The 23,121-nt window shown below is 38.1% G+C and overlaps 1 protein-coding gene across 1 annotated transcript in view; it reads right to left on the reverse strand.

The window, feature by feature from the left end:
* Window positions 1–7,871: 7,871 nt before the first annotated feature.
* Window positions 7,872–23,121, reverse strand: part of LOC128867347 (protein doublesex-like) — a 142,594-nt gene continuing 127,344 nt past the window's right edge. Inside the window, exon 4 of the mRNA XM_054108497.1 lies at window positions 7,872–8,391. The gene's annotated coding sequence lies outside the window, so the exon portion shown is untranslated. The remainder of the gene's footprint in view (window positions 8,392–23,121) is intronic.

Below are 23,121 nucleotides of genomic sequence, written 5' to 3' on the forward strand. Positions count from 1 at the left end.
GTTTCAATATTCATTGTCAGAAAGTATTATCAACTTGCATTTGGATCAGTTTGTTGAAACAGTTGGTTATGGTCGATTGAATTCTACAGTTGAATTGGTATTGAATTGAAGTAGTACAAACTATGTTTAACTTTATAATTACCAAGTTTTCTTAAAAAAAAAAAATATTGTATAAAATATGGATTTCGTTTCAATAGCTGCATATTTATTTAATCGTGCAAATATTTGTGCGTTGAAAGAAAAGGAGGCAAAAAAAAAAAATGAATTTATATATTGAATCAGTTATTGTCTTTGTAATAATAGTGCAAATTGTCATCATACAATTATTAATTTTTTTTCAAATGCTGCTAAGGTAAAGTAAGTTTACGTATTTCACATGCAATACTGGCACACACTCGTGTATACATAAGTAAATTTTTTTATATATTGCATTGTGCAACACGAGTATGCACTTCAATATTAACTTTGAGCAGCATTACTTTGCGCCAAATATAAAAGGGTTGTTTTAATATCTATAATATTTTATAGTAAATTTACTTAACAATTTATTCTAGTGACTAGTTTTTTATTTTACATACATATGTTCTATATATTCTTTCTGTTATCTTGAGCCCCACTGTCCAAATAATAGAAATAGTTTTTTTTTTCAATGGCAAACCTCCGAGTGGATTTCTGCCATGAAAAAGTTCCTCATGAAAAATATCTGCCGTTCGGAGCTTCAAACTGTAGGTCCCTCCACCTGTGGAACAACAGCAAAACGCACACCACAAATAGGCGGAGGAGTTCGGCGAAACTCCTAACAGAAGTGTGAAATTGAAATTTGCATTGTGCGAGCCAAGGAACACTAAGAGATTTGATGGCTCCTAAAACACTCAGGCTAAAAAGCCCATTGCATTTAGAGCTCTGGAAAGAGGGTAGATAGTCAAGGGGGAAAGAAGAAAAGTATCAGAGAAAGAGATAGGTGAGAATAGAGACAAAGATTCTTTGGTAAATCTGTAAATATCCTCCAGTTTTAAATAACGAATATTACTCATTATCACGACAACGGAAGCCAAAGCTCGTAGCCTTGCTCTAGCAAAGACAGGACACTCACAGAGAGAGAGCGCTCAGTGCTATCCGCCTTCTCCAAGCAAGACAGGAATATCGGGTCCAATGGTGGTCATATGCTGACCCCATGGGTTGTGTATTGTAATAATACCGACCATCAACCGAACGTCTTTCCTTCCAAGTTTTAGTAGAAAGTTTGACAGTTTTCTGTTCGGACTTGTCACAAAACACTTTGCAGTTCTGCAGCGTTCTAGACCGGGCCATCGCTCTTTATGTCAATTGCATACATTATCGCTGATCCTATTCATGATTCCTGCGGAACTGATTCCGATAATTGGCTCTGGCCCTTGATCCACAGTTGGCCAATTCATCGGCAATTTCGCTTCCTTGAACTCCGGAGTGTCATGGAGCCCATATAAGTACTAGCCAGTTCTGTCTTGCGACAGAATTAAGCTTCTTCTTACATTCTTGAACAATCTTTGAGGTTTGCTTCGCATTCTCCAGGGCCTTCGGTGTAGCCTGACTGTTACTGTCAACTCCAATCTATTTCCCGCTCCATCTATTCTCAATTATCCATTCGGCTACTTTCTACTACTACACACCGACGGTGGCACAGCAACTGACATTCAGCGAAGGATATCCAAAGCGGCCAGTATGTTTGCTGGGCTGTCTCGATTGGGGGGTCTAAAGAAGCGAACAAAAGAGTAATAATAAGCTTGAGTAAAATCAGTTTTAATCTATGGGAACGAAGCGTCGCACTTAAAACTATAATCGGTATGACAGGAGGTACTTCACTTCGTTTTGTCCTCGTTCACCATCAGTCCCATTCCCTTAGCTTCTTTCTCCAGTTTGGAAAAGGCAGAACTAACAGCGCAATTGTCAAGGTTGATGATGTCAACAGCATCGAAATACGCCAACAATTGTACCCTGTTATAAGAAATTGTGCCTGAGCGATCTTTTCTAGCGCCAGGTTAAAGAAGTCGCACAACGAGTCGCTGTGCCTGAAGCCTCGTTTGATATCAAACAGCTCGGAGAGGGCCTTCTGAACTTTCATACAGTTAAATAAATTAAGGGGGTATACGCAGTTATGACTTTCAAAAAAATCGATTTTTTTATTGCATTTTTGTAATGTACATATATTCAAAAGTATACGCACGAAATTTGAAGTAGATCTAAGCAATACTTTCGGAGTTATACCTAAATATGTAGAGATGCCTCGGCACGTTTTAAGGTAGGTATTGAAACTTTAAACGTGTTTTTTTCAAAACGGCATTTTTCAAGTCGGTGTACACGATATCTCGAAAACGGCTTGTTTGATCGGTCAACCGTTTTAACTCAATCTTTAAAGATACATTTTCTAGTAATTAATCGTTCCTTTTGTAAATCTGATACTTATTTTCCATTTTATAATCAATTTACGGCCAAATTTTAACGTAAAAATCGGAATCATTTCTTTTAAAAGCTGCCATTTTGTGAAAATTCACTACTTTGATTAGCCGAACGATTAGTTACTAGATAATCTAATATATTAACAAAATTTGTTTGGTTTTTTGATTTCAGATAATCCAATCCTGAGTTACGATGTACACCGTAAATTGTCTTTTTTTAAAGGAGGTTCCAGAAATCGCCTGCAGCGCGCTCTATAATCAACATTTTCATAAATAAAAAATTTTGTTACGTTCTTGAAGGATGCTTTTATAACCGCCAAAAATTTTCAAATTAAAATATTCTGAAGTTTCTTCAGGATAAATCCTTGACAACCCGTCTTTTATTTGCTTCATAACTGCGTATAACCCCTTAAGAGAGTCGCGCTTAAGGCGAAAAGCATCGGGTATTGGAAAAGGTGGCGTGGCACCTCACGTACAAATTTAAATCTCATATCGTCTGTGAAAAATAAATAAATGAACGGAAATATCTGAATTTGCAAAGAATTTTTATGGGGTGCTACCAGAGCTTGAAAAAAATAAACTTTTCTTATCACATTTTGTAGCTCAATTGAAATTGGACGATATATACTATAGTTAAATCTTCGGACACTTACCGTCAGTCAAATTTCGTACGCCTAAGAGGGATCTCCGCTCAAAAGAGGGTGCTTTGTTCCGATGTCTAAGGCTTGGTATAGGAAAAAATGTCCACACAAGAGAAGTGTGGTAGAAGAGGTAACACTATACTTACTACAATTAAGCTGGGGACTGTACTCACAACGAGAATTGATGATACTAGTAACTAAATGAAGAAATAACTGGATTGATAAGGGACAAAACTATGCATTACTCGTTTTCCATGTTGAGTCGGACTGACAAATAGCGTCAATTCATACACAACAACAATATCTATGTATAGCGTTTTCTTTCTCATAGTAGCATTGTGCCAAGACGGTAAAATGTCCGTGTTCTTTTCTCAGTATATTGATAAATTTGTATGTTCTTTTCTAAAAATATTCCCCTCTAAGCGCTTAAACTTACATATTTGATTTAAACCACTTCTCATACAAATCTTGACAGTTGTCTTGGGGGCTCGTAAATTTACAATGTTTACGCAGTTTATGAGGCATTTATGTACAAGAATGAGAACGCCGTTTTATTTTTTCGGGTTCTTTTTCACTAATGTCTCTTTGGAGCAGCCTGATACTTTTTTATAGGGTTCAGGAGATGCTAACCTTAAATGTGAAATTAAGTCCGACTTGGAATTTTGGATCAAAGAAAATAAAGCACCCGTGGATGGTTACGCATTGTTTTTTAAGATTTAAGTATATCTTTGCATAGCCGATTGATTGAGGTTAGTTTCGAACTTATGCGTAACAATTATTCTCCCTTTGTGGCTGATTTCGGTCCTATACAAACAGTGAATGTTCTTCGGTTTACAGTGTCTTGCTAGTAGGTAGTTCAGTGTAAAGTTTGCCTTTCTCCGTTCTGGATCTATGAGTCTTTTCAATTGCCGCATGCCCGATTGGGCTCTCCAGTAATCGATTAGGCCGCGTTGTTCCTGCTCATGCGGAAAGGCACTTTTGAAGCTGTTATTTATCCCGCAGAAAAGTTCAGGACAAATGAAGGGAGTGTTTGCCCCTTTTTCACTACAGTGTCCGCAATTTTATTTCCTTCGTGCCCCTCATGTCCCGGAATCCACATCAAAGTAATACAATTTCTTGATGCTAGGGTGTTGAGGATTTTAAAACATTCCAAGACCAATCTTGATTGGAATGAGAAGCTATCCAGCGATTTTAGAGCTGCTTGACTGTCAGAGAGAATGTTATTATTGGCATCGCGCGTGCCTCTCCGTAGACAATCTCTGGCAGACAGCTCTAAGGCGTCGACCTCTGCTTGGAAAATGGAAGTGGTAGAATTACTTATGCAAATTCGTTTTTACTAATTTCACCATTTTGATATGTGTTTTTTACCTAAAGCTATTAGAGTGATTTGAACCAATAGTTGTGTTTTTTATCTAGAAAGCGAAGATATGGATGCTTCCAACTCTGAACGGTCTTCATACGAAAAAGTTCTCGTTATCTGTACCCGCAATTCCTTCTCTGTGTGGCAATTCATTTTTAATATTGGTAAGCATTCCGTAAAATAGCGTCCTTTCTCCTAAAGCTCAGCAGAAAAGACCTTAGAGTACTGGTGAGTGTAATTACAAGGCACAACGACTGTGGTCAGCATACACATATGGCTACCATGGGGGTCGTAGACAGCCCGATATGCCTATCCTGTCTTGAGAATGACGACACTGCAGAGCATTTTCTCTGTAGCTGTCCTGCATTTTCCAGAATCAGATTTAGGATATTTGGTTGCGATATATTGAGTATGGATAAGGTTCATACTCCCCCTCTTTCGGATCTCTTTAAATTCATCAATGAATCCAAGAGATTTATGGAAGAGTGACCTCAAACCAACTTATCCGTCTTACCACCCACACTTTATCTTTCCAATCTCTATTCTTTCTACAGAAATCTATCCGGGCGTGGTACAATGGTCTACTGACTGTGTGCTTGGACTTGTCCAACCCCCCACAAATCGAATCTAATCTAATCTAAGCATTCCGTGGATTTAGAATATTACATTACTTTGAGTAGTGAGAAATTCCATAACTTTCTAACATTTCTTGGAAAATTTTTAAAACCCTTTAGTTATTGTTAGTGTTTGCCATCTCTAATTTCAATTATAGTAAAGCTTAAAATAGACTAATTTAAATGGCTTAATTTACTTTTCATAGTTGGAAATAATTCCAAAAGAATTTATTGCGCAAAAATTCCAAGTAATTGCCGCTTTAATAATCTAAACGGGTGTAATAGAGTAAATTTATGAGGAAGTATCACGTCTTTCCTACTGCTCTTATTACTTCACCTGCATAATTCCATCATAACTATAAATTTAAAATAATTTTGCTTAGGTAGCGACACTTCAATGCTTTTTCTCACGCAATGTAAATACAAAGCGAAAATTCAAAGATGTTCACGTAATTAAATGAATTAATGTTTGCGATATGCATCCGAAATATAAAGGGTCTCTTTTCTGAAGTGAATCATCGCTGGTCATGGAAAGTAGGCATCTGCGTTGATAAATATTTGTATGTACTTTCTAAATGTAAAACAACAACTTTTTTTGTGAAATGCTCACGGATATGTTTGTATGTATGCATATATTTTTTTTTAACACCCATAAAATTAAATAAAAAAATTGTCACAAATAATTCATGTACTTTGTGTTATAATTTTACATATCGGCTTATTAGCCAGCTTCCACTTTTTTCCAACATTTTTTTTCTAAGTGAATACTTTTGATTCCCTATTTTTATGGAACTATTTACAATAATTTATATGCAATTTTTATTTATTTTTCTTTTTAAGATAAAACTGCAAATTTTAGATAGAACTTTTATTAAAAATGCATCAACATATTTCACAAAATAACAAAAAAATATGACGCGTTTCGAGCATCAATATGAGGGGCTCTATTCTGTAACACGCTTCGAAAGTTGATTCTCTTCGAATTTACCACTTTGACCAAAAAGTTCCAAGAAATGCAATATACAAATTATTCCTCAAATATGATATTATCGCCTTCAACTGCAACACACTTATGCCAGCCTTTGACTCAGCTCTCGAAACATTTCTGGAACTCTATTTTCATTCATCTGTAGAATATTCTGGCTAAACACCATCAGTAACGACGCACTGTGTGATTAACGAACGAAGAACCCATGCTTAGGCAAATCAAAGAAATATAAAGGTCAAGCTCCATCTGGTACAGCTAAGGACCAATAGGTCTATGTGATGGCTTTCAGGCAGCCAGGTCAACCTAACCTCATAGAATATATTTCAAGGCTCCTAGAATTTCGAATTGTGAAGTATAAAATGCCATCTTGCGGAGTCACAAAAAGTTCTAATTTTTTTCAAAGTTTGAGAGAACGAGACTGTGTTTATCGGCATAATAAAATGAGCTCAGTTGAGAAAATGGTTTTAACTATTACAGTCATTTCTTTTGTGTGATACTCTCTTCGTACTACCTTAACCCTGGTAATATGGTATTCGTATGTGCGCTACTTATTTTCTTTCATTCTCTCTTAAAGTTCAGCACTGAGTAAGCTTCATCAAGTGAGAAGATTTAAATACTCGAAGCACCTAATTTCGCCAGAATATTTAAAGAAATTTTTATTGAAGTAAATGTGTCACACTTCAACCAGATCGTAATGTTTAAAACTCTTCATTGCATCCATTGCCGAGTACCCGGTGACGTGCCAGCCGAAGTTGCTCGCACAATTTAGTTTTTCATCATAGCTGATTGGTCAAACGTTGAAATTTATCATTCTTGAATGTGCAGAACGCAGTGGTGTGGCGAATATCAGACCGTTAATCGATTCTTAGCGAATAAAGATCCAGTTGGCTGGCGCTGGTTAGCACGAGAAAGAAACGTCTGGCGCGCCTTGTTAAACTCGGCCAAAATCGCGTAAGCAGTTATCGCGCCAATTAAGAAGAAGAAGAACCGGGATCATGACAACGGTTTTTTGGCGAAAAAACTGAGATGGTGTTGGTGTTGTACGAAAAAAATTAAGGCAACACCTCTCCTGCTACTTCATTGCCATCTGATACGTCTGATAGGTCCAGTGTCCTTGCTGGTATCTTATTATTATTCCGTTGCCTCTTCTCTGCAACTTTGGCAAAAGCCGTTGAATAGGAGGCCCATAGTCTTTCAGTGTACATCCATTAGACAGTTTTAATATGCCTACCTCGGAATTGAACTAATTAAACTTTTTTCATGGATACATGGGGCATATCTGCCATTTCCCTTTTATTAAACTGATTTACCTAAGTCAGTTCTTGCAAAAATATCCATAGCGTAGATTCGATTTTTGGCTTCTTGTATTGCTGCTAAGGAACTTAGGTTTTGTGATGGCTCTTTTAAGTTACTTCCACCACTAACACTATAGTTTTGCTTGGATCCATCAGTAGATCTCCGCTTGTATCTTAGGAATTCTTTCGAATGCTTGCTAAAATAGGAGAAAATGGTCAGTTTTCAGAAATGGTATTCAATGGTGGTGGCCAATTCTGCGCTTTCTCCAGGGCTAAATTTCATTAACTCTGATTGCTGCGCAGTTTGCTATAGAAAATCACTCTAAACTAAAACCTTTTACTAAAATAAGTCGTCATATATTTTATTGCTATGCAATTCAAATGGAATGAATAACTTTGTGCTGAAACTAAAATCGAAATATATTTGTAAAGATTCCTTCAAGATATTTGCCCTTCCTTTGCTTTTTAGTTTAGTTGTTTGCCAGTAAAGTTTGTGTATTCGATTATAATTATTTTAGGGAATTTAATTATTTGCTGATTCATTAGTTTATTTATTCATCTAATACAACTTTCTTACACTTTGAGAATGTACAAAATAATATTTTACTAGGAAATTGTATGTATGCACATATGTAGGTATGTATAAAATATTACAGCTGGTGAAAAATTTAACTGATTTTCTGTTATTTTTATTTATTATTTTTTTATATTTGTTTTCGTATTTAATATATGTATGTATACATGTAATTTGCTTGATGTATTGAGATCTTTGTTTATTACATAATTTTCCATTTCGCGGAGCTTTAGCACATTCCGGTTGGTCTCATAAAGAGTTAATTATTACCAATATTTATAAGTCCAAAGGCTTATCTAATTTCCTAATGAATTAACGACATCTACAAATCAAAATTGTGCTTAACCCTTTTACTAATTTTTTATGTCCCGAATTTGTGTTGAATTTCCAGTTAATTGTAGTAATTTCCAGCAGCTATTCCTTTTCATATTTAGGTATTTAACAATTAGATGGATTAGCTTCGGTATCAATGGTTTAGTCATCACTGAAAGAAGATAAAGAACAAGAGACATATATTATTGCATTTTGTAAAAACATATACATATATTTTCGTTGTTTATTTTGTACAGGGTGGCGCAAAATTAATCAAATAATTTTGTTATTGAATAACTTTTTTACTAAATAAAAAACCAAACAAACAAAAATGATTTTGAGTGATGGAAATCTTTTTTTTTTTTTAACTTTAAGGGGGGAAACCGGTGTAGATCGATCAAAAATCGATTTTTTTTATTGCATAAATCGTTAGTATAACTACTCAAGAATATGTGGTAAAAATTGTAATGCGAAATTCGCATTATTCCCGATTCTATGAGCACTTAAGTGACTGCCCGTCGGTTCCGCACCTTAGCGCGCGCTAGTTAGAACGAGATTTTTCTCGAAACTACTTTTTTCAACTGGTGGGCACTCTAGCTCAAAAAGTTATCGACCAACCGTTATACATTTTTTTTGGAGTATTCTTTATTCAATCCCAATCTATAGGAACCTAATTTTGGGTTTATATTATCATTAAAAATATTTGTTTTAAGCAAAATAGATGAAAAAATATGGTATAAAAAAACCACTTTGTGTTCAAGCGCCTCAAAAGCATGCAATTTTCAATATTTTTTTACCACAATTAGGCTCATATTCTTAGGAAATATGTTGTTAATAAAAAAAATTACTGTTGTTTTCAGAGAAAAATTGCAACTTCAGCAACCAGCAACACTCGGATGGCGATCGTCCATGGAGAGCACGCTGTAACGCCACTATCTAACGCGGAAATAGTTAAAAAAAAATTTAAAAGTGTACCTAAAAATATAAATAAAATATCCTCTAAACTTAAACAATTATTCCTTCTTTGTTCAAAAAATACTGGAAAATCACCAACATATTGGCCTCCTAAACCGGTTTCACAGCTTAAGCGTCTGCCAGGGTGGCGCAAAATTAATCAACCTATTTTACTTTTCAATAACTTTTTTACAAAATAAAAAACAAAATAATTTTGAGTGATGGCAATCTTAATTTTAACCTTTATGCGCTTCACTGCTTGCTCACCAGTGTCAAATATGACGTATGACACCATTGACAAATATTAAAAAGCTTGAGGACTTAAAACGATAATACAGAACAGAAATACTTTTTTTAATATTGCATCACTTTGCAACGAGTGATTTTTTAAAAGCTTGAGCAGAATAGAAATATGTTTTTTATTAATTTTGCGCCATCTTGTATCAGGTGTTTTTGAGAGCTTGCGAACTTAAAATGATAATGCAAAACAGAAATATTATTGGCATGAATTTTGTGTATTATTATAATCCGTTAGAATATTTCATGGCATTTATTTTTTGAATCGTGGAACGTAGCTTAGGTAGGCTTTTGTGCTAGTCGGTTTAAAAAATAGCCGACTCACTAAGACCATGTACTAGATCCGTTGTGGTACCACTGTGCATCACGGGAAACTACTGTTTATTCATCATTGGAATCATTTATACGCTCTTATGAAGCGTAGGATAGGTTTTATCCCAACACCGAATAGTTCCGTAAGACAGTCAAAAGAGTATTTTCCGAACGACCTTGCTTTACTTCTAGCTAAGGCTGGGATATTGCAGAGGAAGAGTTCTACTACCTTTTCCTCTTCCTCATCTCTACAACGTCAGCAGTATTCATGAGAAAACACTGCTAGCCTAGGAGAGTCCCTATCTAACAGCTAATGACCGGTAATGCAAGCCACGCCCTTTGAGATGTTCTCTCTTGAGTGGTTGGGCAATTCGCCACCTTTTCTTATCTATTTACGGTCAAATAAGCCTGGTTGTAACACAATTGGTCTATTTATATTTATTGGATAATATTATTCGGTATCGTTAATTTTCAAGTTGCCTTAGGAATTCCAATATTGCCTCTGTTTTCAAGAAATGGAAATTAGTACAATTTCTGGCTAGCTTATCGGTTTCGCAACTTCCTTCAATATCTCTCTGTTCCAGAACTCATATAAGACTGTTTTTGAAGACGGTGCTAATATCATTTAAAGCTGCCAGGCATTCTTGAGCAACATTTGACCTTATTTTAACTGCTTCCAGTGAGTCGATTGATTGAACTTAATTTTGTCGCTGAATAAAACCGCTCACTTTCTTTGGAGTCTAACTCAAATGAGCTTTACTAAATCCAACTCAAATTTCATAAAAATCCCTTTAAAAATAGCTTAAACCCTTCATTTTTAGCGCCAAATCTTTTTTCAATTATAATTTTTATGCAAATAGATTTCTTAGCTGGCCTGAAACTTCGTAAGCCTTTTCCCGATAATCGTTTAGGGTCAATGATCGAACTAATATTAAGCTTTAGTAGCTCCTGCACGTCGAGAGAGGACGAACAAAACTAACACTTTACAAGACTCTCACCATGTTCGTCCTAACGTATGGCGCAGAAGCTTGGACGATGACAACATCCGATGAAGCGACGCCTGGAGTGTTTGAGGGAAAGATTCTGCGCAAGATTTTTGGACCTTTGCACCTTGGCAACGACGAATATCGCAGGCGATGGAACGATGAGCTGTATGAGCTTAACGACGACATAGACATAGCGCAGCGAATAAAGATTCAGCGGCTACTTTGGATGGGTCATGCCGTCCGAATAGATAAAAACGCTCCGTCTTTGAAAGTATTCGATGCGGTACCATCTGGTGGTACCAGAGGAGGAGGAAGGCCTCCTCTGCGTTGGATAGATCAGGTGAAGAAGGTCTTGGCTTCACTTGGTGTGCCCAATTGGCGCCGGTTAGCACGAGAAAGAAACGACTGGCGCGCTTTGTTAAACTCGGCCAAAATCGCGAAAGCGGTTATCGTGCCAATTAAGAAGAAGAAGAAGCTCCTGCACAACCCTTTCAGATGTTTGGCCGAGTTTCTCTTGCCACTTTTTGTGTGAGTCTTGGTGTTGCTATGCAAATTGAGTTCCCTGCAGTTTTATGACGACTTCGTAGAACAGATGACTTTTTATAAAAAGCTTTATTATAGCATAAATGCACTCGGACGTTTGTCATAGAATGCTGAGGGGACAACCACTATTAGAAAAAGTTTTTGTTTCACTTGGTGTTTCATACCCACAGTGGGCATTGAATCCGGACCTTACCGAATAATAGTCGCGTGCAATTATTCGGCTGCAGCGGCCGCAAGTAAAGTTTTAAAAAAAGAGCAGTACAACATGCATTTTTCGGCAAGTGTGTGCATCTCTTTAAAGACATAATAAAACTCACCCATACTTGTTACACCATTTGCTTCCTATCTCACTTCGATCGCAAATAAATAAATATAATTGAGATCAATGGTAAAAAGATTTTTAGTGGTGAGCTATTTTAACAGACCGTTATTCGGCTCTCAGCGGACTTCAAAGAATCACCCGCTGATCAAGGTAGCGGTAGAAATTTTTTCTCGACTCGTTTCGTAACCTCCCACAATCACGCCCACCGCGGGTGCGCCAGCTGACTTCCGTTATTCATGAAAGCTAAGTCACAAGTATAGTCAATAATTTAACGGTATAAAAACGCTGACCAATGTCGACCCCTGGCTCCCGGACTATTGTGATAGTGATATACGAAAAAAAGCTTCGCAGTCCTCATTCATGTTGCTTCGTTGCTATCTGAACAACGAGTGATTGGGCAACTGTGTGAATAAATGTGAAATGATTGTGCAAAATTCGACTGCCGAATCCCCAAGTGACGTGGCAACGAAAGTTCCCCTCACAATTTTCACCATAGAGCAAATCTGGTAAATCTACCATCCTTCATTGAGATTTGTGAAAACCACGCCGAATTTTTGTGCGCTAAGACTGAGATGCCTACTGAAATTATGACGGCTGCCGTAGCCGAATAGGTTGGTGCATAACTACCATTCGGAAGTGCGTAGGCTCGATTCTCCGTTCGTGGATATCAAATAGAAAAGTTTTAAAGACGTGATAACGTCTTATAATTCAATTTAGCCGGCTGCACGCACCAAAAAATGCGTCGTTATCTTGCTAATGCATCGTTATCTTCCTTGAACTGCAAGCGAGAGCGCGGAACGAACGACAAAGAGCACAATCGGCCCCCGCATTCGGCAACGTTCGACATCTGGCTCTCTCCTACTTGAGTGAGCATATATATGTATGTATGTATATGCGCATTTGTATATAAATTCACATACTTGTATTTGCATATGCCTTCTTCCTGTGTGCATGGTAATGAACCATTTCTCTGTTGAGAATAGGACGATGAAAGAGGGTGTTTCGAGTGTAAAGTGTCTTGAAAAAGGCAAATCGAAGATGGTGCCTCTTAGTGTTGTTGACTTATTAACGTCTGGTGCACATATCTTTCATGAATTTGATAAATGTTTCGTCATTTTTCACGTTTGTGTAAATGTAACTTCACCTATTCCATTGCGATTCCATTTACCTCCTTCTCTATATCCATACAAAATATCTATCAAACAAATAAAGTTAAAATTTTGTTTTGAAAATTGCAACCGTTACATCAATATTTTCTTATAACGTTGTCACGTTAAACTATCGTCAGTAAACCGACTTTACAGACAACTTATTTTTTCTACTAGCGGAAGCCTCCCGGCAGGTAATGGCAAGCCTTCGAGTGTATTTCTGCTATGAAAAAGCCCCTCTTAAAAACACAATTTGCCGTTTGGAGTCGGCTTAAAACTGTTGGTCGCTCCATTTGTGGAACAACATCAAGACGCGCGCCACAAATAGGAGGAGGAGCTCGGCCAAATACCTAACAGAAATGTACGCACCAATTATTTTTTTTAAGACTGAAAATCCGCCCATCCGTCTGCTGTAACTTCCAACTTAACTATGAGTTTGTTTGAATCCAAAAATTAATAGTTCGGTTTGGAAGGAGTTTAGGACTACTTTATTTATTTTTTCTATTGCTAATATTATATAATTGGGATATGTATGCAGTCTCATTTGGGGGATTTAAAAAATCGTAGCTTAAATGAACACTTCAAGCAAGTCTTAGGAGGATGATTTTTAAATCTCGTTTTATTTTTTATTTGTGATTTCTCAACATAATTCATTGTATGTTTGGCAATAAAGTAGTAAGTGGTCATAAATCTTCGAGAAAACCATATCCAAATTGTTTACACTGAAATCAGACTACAATAGAACCAGACTAGGAAAAAATAATATCTTTATATTTAAAATGCGACGGAGTCGGAACTCAGCGTTGGTTAAGTTCATAGATGAGGAATTGCGTATTTTAATAATGCGTGTCCACTAAAAATGGCAAAATACAAAAGTTTTACGATGCCACATATGCACGCACATACATACACACACATAAGGCAGGCAGCATAGCGACGCTTAGCGACAGGAAGTACTTGTATCTGCCGCTGTAGGTAGGTGAGTTATGTGATGTCTTGTTAAATAACATAACTTGAAGTGGTGTGAATGGAACGAGTAAACGCCTGATTTTGGGAAGAAAATGCGAGCAAAGTTTATATGTAGTTGTAGTGTCACGGTAGTGTCTGGGCATCGCTAAATGAGCGGAAGCTCGACAATATTTTCATTTCGAAATGACTTTTTAACGACCGAATACAACGCACACAACAAAGTATATCATAAATTGACGTCAGGGTTGGACATATTCGGGAAAAGCATACGTGTACATACATACATACATACATACTTATATATGTACATATAGTGCAATAACGGGTTTGTTAGTACTCTAAAATTGTATAGGGATTTTGTCGTTCACAATTTTAATTTTGACAAAATACCCATCAGTAAATTGAACTTTCTCAATGCACGAACAGAACTGGATCATTTTGTGGTGAACAAGTAATGCTATGCTCCCATGGCAAGAATGATAGAACACAAGGTTGCGCCTTCCGCGTCGTCAAGCTCCGAGATATACAAGCAAAAGGAGACAAAAACTGCCAAACACAAGAAATTATACACAGCAAATCAAACTACTGGTATATCAGAACTGTGTAAACTACAAAGGCTGGAGTGCCTAAGCATAACAGGGACCATGAGAACTACCCCAACTGCTGGCATGAAAGCGCTTTTAAATTTACCACCGCCACATTTAGCAATACAAGAGGAAGCTAATATAGTATGCAATCACTCTCTTTTCATATGAAAGAAATACTTAAATCAGGGATCTTACTGGACACCTCAGTATTTTGAACAGGGTTCAACATGCAGTATGCATAACCTAGGCGGATGACCACACGGAACAGATACAAGGAACAGAGAGGAACACTAACCCAACATGGATAAATGATGACTCACAATAATGGTACACAGATGGTTCCAAAACGCTCCAAGGAGTAGGAGCAGGAATAGTGGGGCCTAGAGCACACAAATACCTAGCACAAAGTACAGATACCTCAATTTTCCACGCGGAGCTCTTCGCCATAATGGAAACAGTGGAAATCATATCCAAAAGAGGGTTCGAGAAAGTAAAAATTAAAATACTTTCGGATAGCCAATCGGTTCTTAAAGCCTTGTATAGCTGTACATTCAAGTCAAAAGTCCTAATAGAGTGTAACAATGCACTCAACAAACTGGCCACTCATAATGGGGCCTCACTGATTCGGTACCAGGACATGAGGGACACGAAGGAAACGTAATTCAGACTTTTATGCCCAAAAAGGTGCAAAAGGGCTATTTATTGGACCAACCCCATTTTTCGGCTTTAACAAAAATAATATAAAACGGGAAACCGAAAAATGGATCCAAACTAAAATCAGGGCACATTGGAGTAGCAGAAGCGGGCTTAATCACTCCAAAAAGTTTTTGAGCTTCAATGCCAACAGAGCAAAATTTGCTCTAACTCTAGATGAAAAGGGCCTCAGATTGCTCTGTGGAGCACTTTAACAACACTTTAACACAATAGGATTATCGAGCACAGGTTCTAGATCATGCAGGTTTGGCTGTGATGAACAGGAGTCTTAATCATCAACTGTGAGTTCGTACCTACTAGAGGAGGAATACCCACAATTGCTCCCTCCTAAGGAGCTGGTTCGATTCTTCGACATAGTAATTAATTATCATTAAGTAATAGGGGGCCCACAATAGATCAATCTGGTCGCAGTGCATAAAGGCTTTAGCCTAACCCGTACAACTATTACCATAACCACACACACACGCCTTCTCGCCACGGCGTCATTCAAATAAAATCTCCTTCAAATATATATATAATATATATAATTACACCCTTTTTGGTGTTTGGCCGAGCTCCTCCTCCTATTTGTGGTGTGCGTCTTGATGTTGTTCCACAAATGGAGGGACCTACAGTTTCAAGCCGACCCTGAACGGCAGATATTTTTATGAGGAGCTTTTTCATGGCAGAAATACGCTCGGAGGTTTGCCATTGCTCTGGCCGAGCTCATCCTCCTATTTGTGGTGTGCGTCTTGATGTTGTTCCAAAAATGGAGGGACCTACAGTTTCAAGCCGACCCTGAACGGCAGATATTTTTATGAGGAGCTTTTTCATAGTAGAAATACGCTCGGAGGTTTGCCATTGTCTGCCGAGGGGCGACCGCTTTTAGAAAAATGTTTTTCTTAATTTTGGTGTTTCACCGTTCTCTCTGTGAATTCCGAATGGTAATCAAGCCCCAACCCACTCAACTACGGCGGTCGTCTCCTCCAAATGCATTTTTATAATTCGTGATTTTACAAGTTAATCCGTAGCACCTCACTTTCAGTAGTTCCCATTCACCGTAATTTTGTATTATTAAAGTCAGACTTGCCAAATTCGCTAAAAATAAAGTAACGGTTTTCGGAAGACACCACCTTCTGTATTCAATTCGTCTTGCTTGCATTGCACGTAATCTGCTCTTTCATTCGTCATTCATTTACCAATTACCCTTCGGAGTATAAAATTCACCAAGAAGGTTTTGGAGCGAATTACCTCATTTGTAAGTAATTTAGTTTTAATGATCTCGCGAATTGATAAAATTCTGATAAAATTATTATATCGAGGTGGTAGCTGAACACTTCAAGAGTTGTGGAGGCGGCCTCCATGATGAGTAGTTCGAGCAACTGTGTCTTCTAAGAACTGTGAAGTGATCACCAGCCTTTGAAAGTTTAAGCTGGATTCTAACTTTCGCCTTGGGAAAGTTTATAATCGTACAAAACATGTGAGAATTTTTATAAAATTTTCTATCAAAAATATTTTAGGATCAAACTCAATCCTTCTTGGAGTTAGACAGTCAACTTACTTTTTTTCTCCATCACCGATATTCACAACAAATAATAATAAAAGCAAAAATCAAGCATGAGAAGGAGAGGCCACCAAGGGAATTACGATTGCGCCGTGGAAACAAGACGTAGTTGTTGCCTGCGGTCCATCTTTTACTAACAAAACTATCCAATAAACAAATCAGCTGTTCACCAATAGGTCTGTCACAAGACAATTTTAATCAGATTAACTTCCCCGGTAATCCGGATTAACGCCGCCGCCTGTCAATTCTATAAGATGTCATTTTTTTTTTTGAAATTTTTGAATTCGTTATACTAGTAAAATTTTGCTTGTGAGAAAATGTGGCATTTCATCACCAGTCAGAGCAGTTCTAACTGAAGCCGGACTACCTGATATCTCGCATAAGGCTGAGTACAATACAATGATGGTAGTACCTAAACTTCTCCATTGCCGGAATCAGCTGTTATTTACCTAAATTAACTCCGTTTTGCTCTATGCACACAAAACTATGAAGAAATCCACATTATCATGGTGCATATCAGTAGTGCAGGAAATGGATATAATATCGACACCAGTATTTATAAAAACAGCGTCCCATCCAACTTTCATTATTCCTCAATCTTCATTCATTTTCGCTGTGCAGAACCACCATAAGAGCAAAATCAGCTCTAACGAATATTTGGAAATATTTAGGGAAACCTTACAGCCATACAACGAGGGTTTGAAATCTGATACCAGGCAACGTTTGCTGTTACAAACGCACATGGTGTCACCATTACCGTCAGTGCTCTACCCACATATTGCTCAGGTTTTATAGCTGAAGTAGCTGCTCGGCTTGAAACGGTACTGTACTCCTCTCGTAAAAGTGGTAAGCATATTATATGCACAGACAGTAAGTCTTCAATAGAAGCCATTCTTAACCCATCGAACGAATGCCACCTCATACACAAAATCCGCCAAAATCTGTTTCAGTATATAGCTAAGCTAGCAATTGGGGAAGCTTGTAGGTTACTAATCGCAGATTTCTCTTTTAAGGGCAATATCGCTGTTCTTTCGGATAGCCAAGCCGCAATCCAGGCGCTGGACGCGACTATAACAACCTCTAAAGTGGTGGAGCAAAGTAGGAATAGCCTCACCAACTTGAGTGAAAACCATAGAGTAACCTTAATTTGGGTCCCGGGACACCGGAACATAGAAGGTAACGAAAAAGCTGATGAACTGGCAAGAGGGGGATCTGCCATGAATAGCGCTCTTGCAGTACCAGTATTCACTCCACTAGGTGCGGTCAAGAACGCAATTTCCCTAAAATACCTTCGAATTGCAGATTGTAGATGGAGAGACCAGACGAAATGCACAATCAGCAGAACGTTATGGCCCACCTACAACCTCAAGCAATCGTCGACATTAATAAACATGAAACGACGGGACACCTGTAGACTTACGGCAGTCATAACTGGCTTCTGGTCTATCGGAGAACAAGCCGCCAAAATGGGCATCGCTCACAACACATACTGTCACAGTTGTAAACAACCGGAGAAAAAAGAAACAATATTCCATTTCCTCTGTGAATGCCCTGCCCTATGGAGGGACAGAATGTTAACCCTAGGCAAACCGCTGTTCGAGAGTCTCGAGCAACTGTTTGGCTTAGACGTCAACAACCTAATAAGGTTCCTAAACCGCACAGACTGGATATAGTCCTGCTGCAAATAACTGTTAAACAATTTGGTAACGAGGATGTGGCAACAAAATGGTGCGGAAGCGCTAGTTGGATTCTGGCTGAATCACCACTCTAACCAACCATAGCTAAAGCGTTTTTCAGTAAGAGCGCTTAAACTTTTTTTTTGAATAAAACACAAACGGTTTGACTTTTTTAACTAATTTTTTTTATTATCGAGTTTGAACATATACATTTAAGTATAAAATTCGATTTCTTTTGCATGACCACCACGTGCACGTTTTACGAAGTCCAATCGTTGAACCCAATTTTCGACCACTCTTTTGCATAAATCGGCCGAAATTCCAGCAATTTCGCGTTCAATATTGGCTCTGTGCTCACAAATCGTCGCCGGCTTGTTACTGTAGACCAATGACTTCACATAACCCCAAAGAAAATAGTCTAGAGGCGTCAAATCACACGAGCGCGGCGGCCATTCGACCGGTCCATTTCTGGAAATAATGCGCTCATCGAACTTACTCTTCAACAAATCAATTGTAGTCCTGTTGAAACCAGTCCTGTTGAAACCACATGTCGTCTAAGTCCATACCATTCAATTGCGGCCAAAAATAATCGTTTATCATGTCGCGGTATCGATTTCCATTCACAGTAACGTGGCGATCGTTCTCGTCAACGAAAAAATATGGGCCAATTACGCCGCCGGCATGTGAACCGCACCAAAGAGTGATTTTTTCGGGATGCAACGGTGCCTCATGAATCACGTGTGGATTGCTTTCTGCCCAGTAATGCATATTTTGCTTGTTGACAAAGCCATTGAGCCAAAAGTGAGCTTCATCACTGTAGATGACTTTTTGGAAAATTTATAAATTTTCATAAAAAATTTGCACGATTTGCAATCGTTGCTCAAGTGTGTAGCGTTTCATGATGAAATGTATACTAATGAAGTTTACAAATGACAAGCGAAAAATAAAAAATATTGCGTCGTTCGCCCTCCCTATCGGAAAAAAGTTGAAGCGCACCTATTGAAAAACGCCTTACATAAAAGTAATGTGAATACCTTGACATACAGGCATTAAAGGGAATGCGATTGCGGATAAAAGTGCAAAAGAAGCTGACACCGAGCCTCTTCTTCTATTCGATTACCGCACAAATACAGATATTCGCAAACTCTGCAAAAAACAGCACCACGAAAGATGGCATACAGAATGGAGTGAATACCGGCATTCCTATAAAACCTGCAACCCCGATGGTTAACGATCAAACCTTCCTGCAAATCTGCCAATCAAAAATTTAAGAACTTTTCAGGCTCAGAATTGGACATACGATTACCACACACTTACATCTACTGAACAGCCAAACTGCACCACCATGTCCGTCTTGCAACCTCACAGTATCTCATCGGCTCGATGACTGCCCAGCGCATCAATGCATCAGAATAGCTCCATTTACTAACTCTAAACCTTGTGATCATCTTAAATGTATTAATGCGTTAATATTTTATCACACTTTGTATCTCTATGTAAAATAAGCATATTATCAAATATCCTTACATCAGTTATACATCTTTCTGTACTAAATATTATTACTTAAATATATTAACTTTGCAAAATGTTTACCAAATCATACTAAATGCTTTAAAAATCATATGGAGATGTTTGTTTATCCCACGCAAATTTTCGAGTGACCCAACCGATTACAAACTAGTTGATAAACGCTTAGTAACGTTGAAAAAAGAGGTCTCCAGAAAATATAGAAAAAGTTTGTGATTTCATTTTCCAACATAACTCGTATGCAGCCTGCGTCTATTATCTATTTCCGAATCTGTACTGGGCGATGAAAGGGAAGCATCATGCATCGATTGGAGCCATCCATGCTGCCGCTATCGCCGTTCTAATCAACATTGCCAAAAAGGTCACATTCGTCGATAGCTTCGCTCGAAAAAACGTGCAAAATTGTGTAGCAAAGTACAATTTAAATAAAAATGATTAATGGCGCGTGTACGCGTAATAGTGGGTATTTTGAAACTAATTTTAGAAACGTGGAAGAAGAATTACAGTATACCTAATGGAAACGTGACCGGAAAAATTCAAGTTTAGAATTCCATTATAAAAAAATTGAAATGCTGCTAAATAGGTGTATCCTTTTCGCATACGCGTTGTGCGAATTGTTAGTTTTGGGAGAAATTTGGAAAGCGTACGTTGTTTTTAGAAAATGAGGCCCGCGCATGAAAAGCGATTTGAAGCAGTGTTCCCATGTACACACCCTAAAGGACCAAGAATGTCACGTGCATCTGCAGCTAAATATTTGAAGGAGTCGAAGACGTACATAAACAAATGAGAACTACGGCGTACGCAAGTTAAAAACATTGACGACTTCATCAGTCGAGGTCCAAAAAATATACCTTTCCAAAGCAAGATCAGAAGATTGTTCATTTGTTTGTGACAAAACCGAACTTATCGTTGAAGGAAGCTAAAGCAGTTTTATTGAAAAGTCGTGCTATTGTATCCAAAGATACGATTCGAGGATTCGAGGCGTACAAAAGAACTGAAATGCCAGAGCGCATTGAGAAAACCACTGCTCTCACTATCACACATTGAAAAAAGACTGGCATGGGCAACGGAATATTCCAAACAGAAATTGGCAAAAGTAATATTCACGGATATAGCTTCCTTTTGAGCGATTCCTTGCATACATCGGTCCTGCTGTTCTGCTGATAATCCACAACTTCAACGAACTGTTAAGCATCCATTCAAGATTCATATTTCTCCGAAAAATAATTTGGCCGTTTATTTGTATTTAGCGCCAACTCAAATGCAGTTTTGATGAAGAAAATGTTCCAAGAAACATCATTGCCATCAGCTGCGCAGATATTTGGAAGAACGAGCTAATCTTGGATTTTATAAGAGGACAACGATCCCAAGTATCTAAAGCGTAGCTGTATAGAGTGAAAACAGAAAAATGGGATTGAAATATTTCATTGGTCTTCACAGTTGCTTGATGCCAACCCTATTATGAATGTTTAAGCAAGAGTTAAGCAGAAACTCAATTACTTCCACAACGTGTGCAGAAATTAACACAAAATATGGCTCTCAGATGTGAAACCCCATTATTGGTAATTGTGGTGACTATACTTTTTATTGAATTTATTGCGCAATATAAATATTATAAAATTGGCAGACCATTAGACAGACTGTAAATAGTTTTTCCCGAGGAGCCTCTCCAGGAGCAATGGAAAGCGAGTGTATTGAGAATACCAGTTTTTCTACTGCAACAGAATCTGCGTCAGAGAGTCAATAAAAATAGAAGTAATTTTTTTTTTCTAAACTCGAATACTAATACACGTTGCCCAAACTATTCCACATCGTTAGTATCCAATCTACACAGCTTGCATTATACAAATATAAGTACAGAGTATTCCCTCCTATCAGACACATCTCTTAAGTGGACACCTCCCATAAGCGGACCCTTTTTTCAGTCCCTTAGGTGATATTGACTCAGCAGCCTTAACAACCGCGCTGTTAGTGCTGGATAAAGAGGCAAAGCGAATGGGTCTGGTGGTGAACGAGGACAAAACGAAGTACCTCATCAAACAAACAGTCGGTGCACTCGCGTATCGGCCCTCCTGTCATTGTTGACAGTTATGATTTCGAGGTTCTAAAAGACCTCGATTATTTAGGAACCAGCATTAATACCAATAACAAAGTTAGACTTGAAACCCTGCGGAGAATCTCTCTTGCCAACAAGTGCTACATTGGACTAAGTAGGCAAATGAGTAGTAAAGTCCTCTCTCGACGAACAAAACTAACACTGTACAAGACTCTCATCATGTCCGTCCTAACGTATGGCGCAGAAGTGTGGACGATGAAAACATCCGATGAAGCGTTGCTTCGAATGTTTGGAGACAGAAAGATTCTGCGGAAGAGTTTTGTAACTTTGCACGTTGGCAATGGCGAATATCGCAGGCGATGGAACGATGAGCTGCATGAGCTTTACGACGACATAGACATAGCGCAGCGAATAAAGATCCAGCGGGTACGTTGGCTGGGTCATGTCGTCCGAATGGATACAAGCGCTCCGGCTCTGAAAGTATTCGATACCAGTATACCAGCAGGTGGTAGCAGAGGAAGTGGAAGGCCTCCTCTGTGTTGGAAAGATCAGGTGGTGAAGGACTTGGCTTCACTTGGTGTGTCCAACTGGCGCCGGTTAGCACGAGAAAGAAACAACTGACTCGCTTTGTTAAACTCGGCCAAAATCGCGTAGGCGGTTATGGTGTCAATTAAGAAGAAGAAGGGGTGCTCGCTTAACAGAGAGTACACTAAGTATTCTATGCAATTGGTATTTCAAAATATAATATAATATAATATTTGTATGAAATTGATTTGTGATATGAGCTCCACGGTTTTATGCCGGCTCCGAATGGCAAATAGTGTTTATTAGGAGCTTTTCCATGTCAGAAACATACTCGAAAGTTTTCTCTTGACCTGCCGAGGAGCGACCGATATTCGAATATATTTTTTCTTATATTTCATGTTTAATGCGCTTAGTGGACTTCGCACCCAGGTCAACCGAATAGTAGTCTTGTGTCTAAAACGAGCAATAATAAAAAGTATAGAAAATTTTATGGAGGGCCGCCGAATATGAAACACTCGTACGTTAAGGTAAATGTGTAAAAAAGCTTACTTCCACTAAATGTTTACTCATTAAGCATAGATAGATTGCAATCACTTACACTTATGAGCATTAGAGCGGATCGATTTGTATAGAATGCATATCCCGATTTAATAAAAATCGAACAAAGTTGGAACACGTATTACTTCCTACCTCATTAAGATCTGACATAAGTATTATATTACTGAGATCGATATATTTTTATA

The sequence above is a fragment of the Anastrepha ludens genome, chromosome 2 (assembly GCF_028408465.1).
Source record: "Anastrepha ludens isolate Willacy chromosome 2, idAnaLude1.1, whole genome shotgun sequence".
Classification (NCBI taxonomy): domain Eukaryota; kingdom Metazoa; phylum Arthropoda; class Insecta; order Diptera; family Tephritidae; genus Anastrepha; species Anastrepha ludens.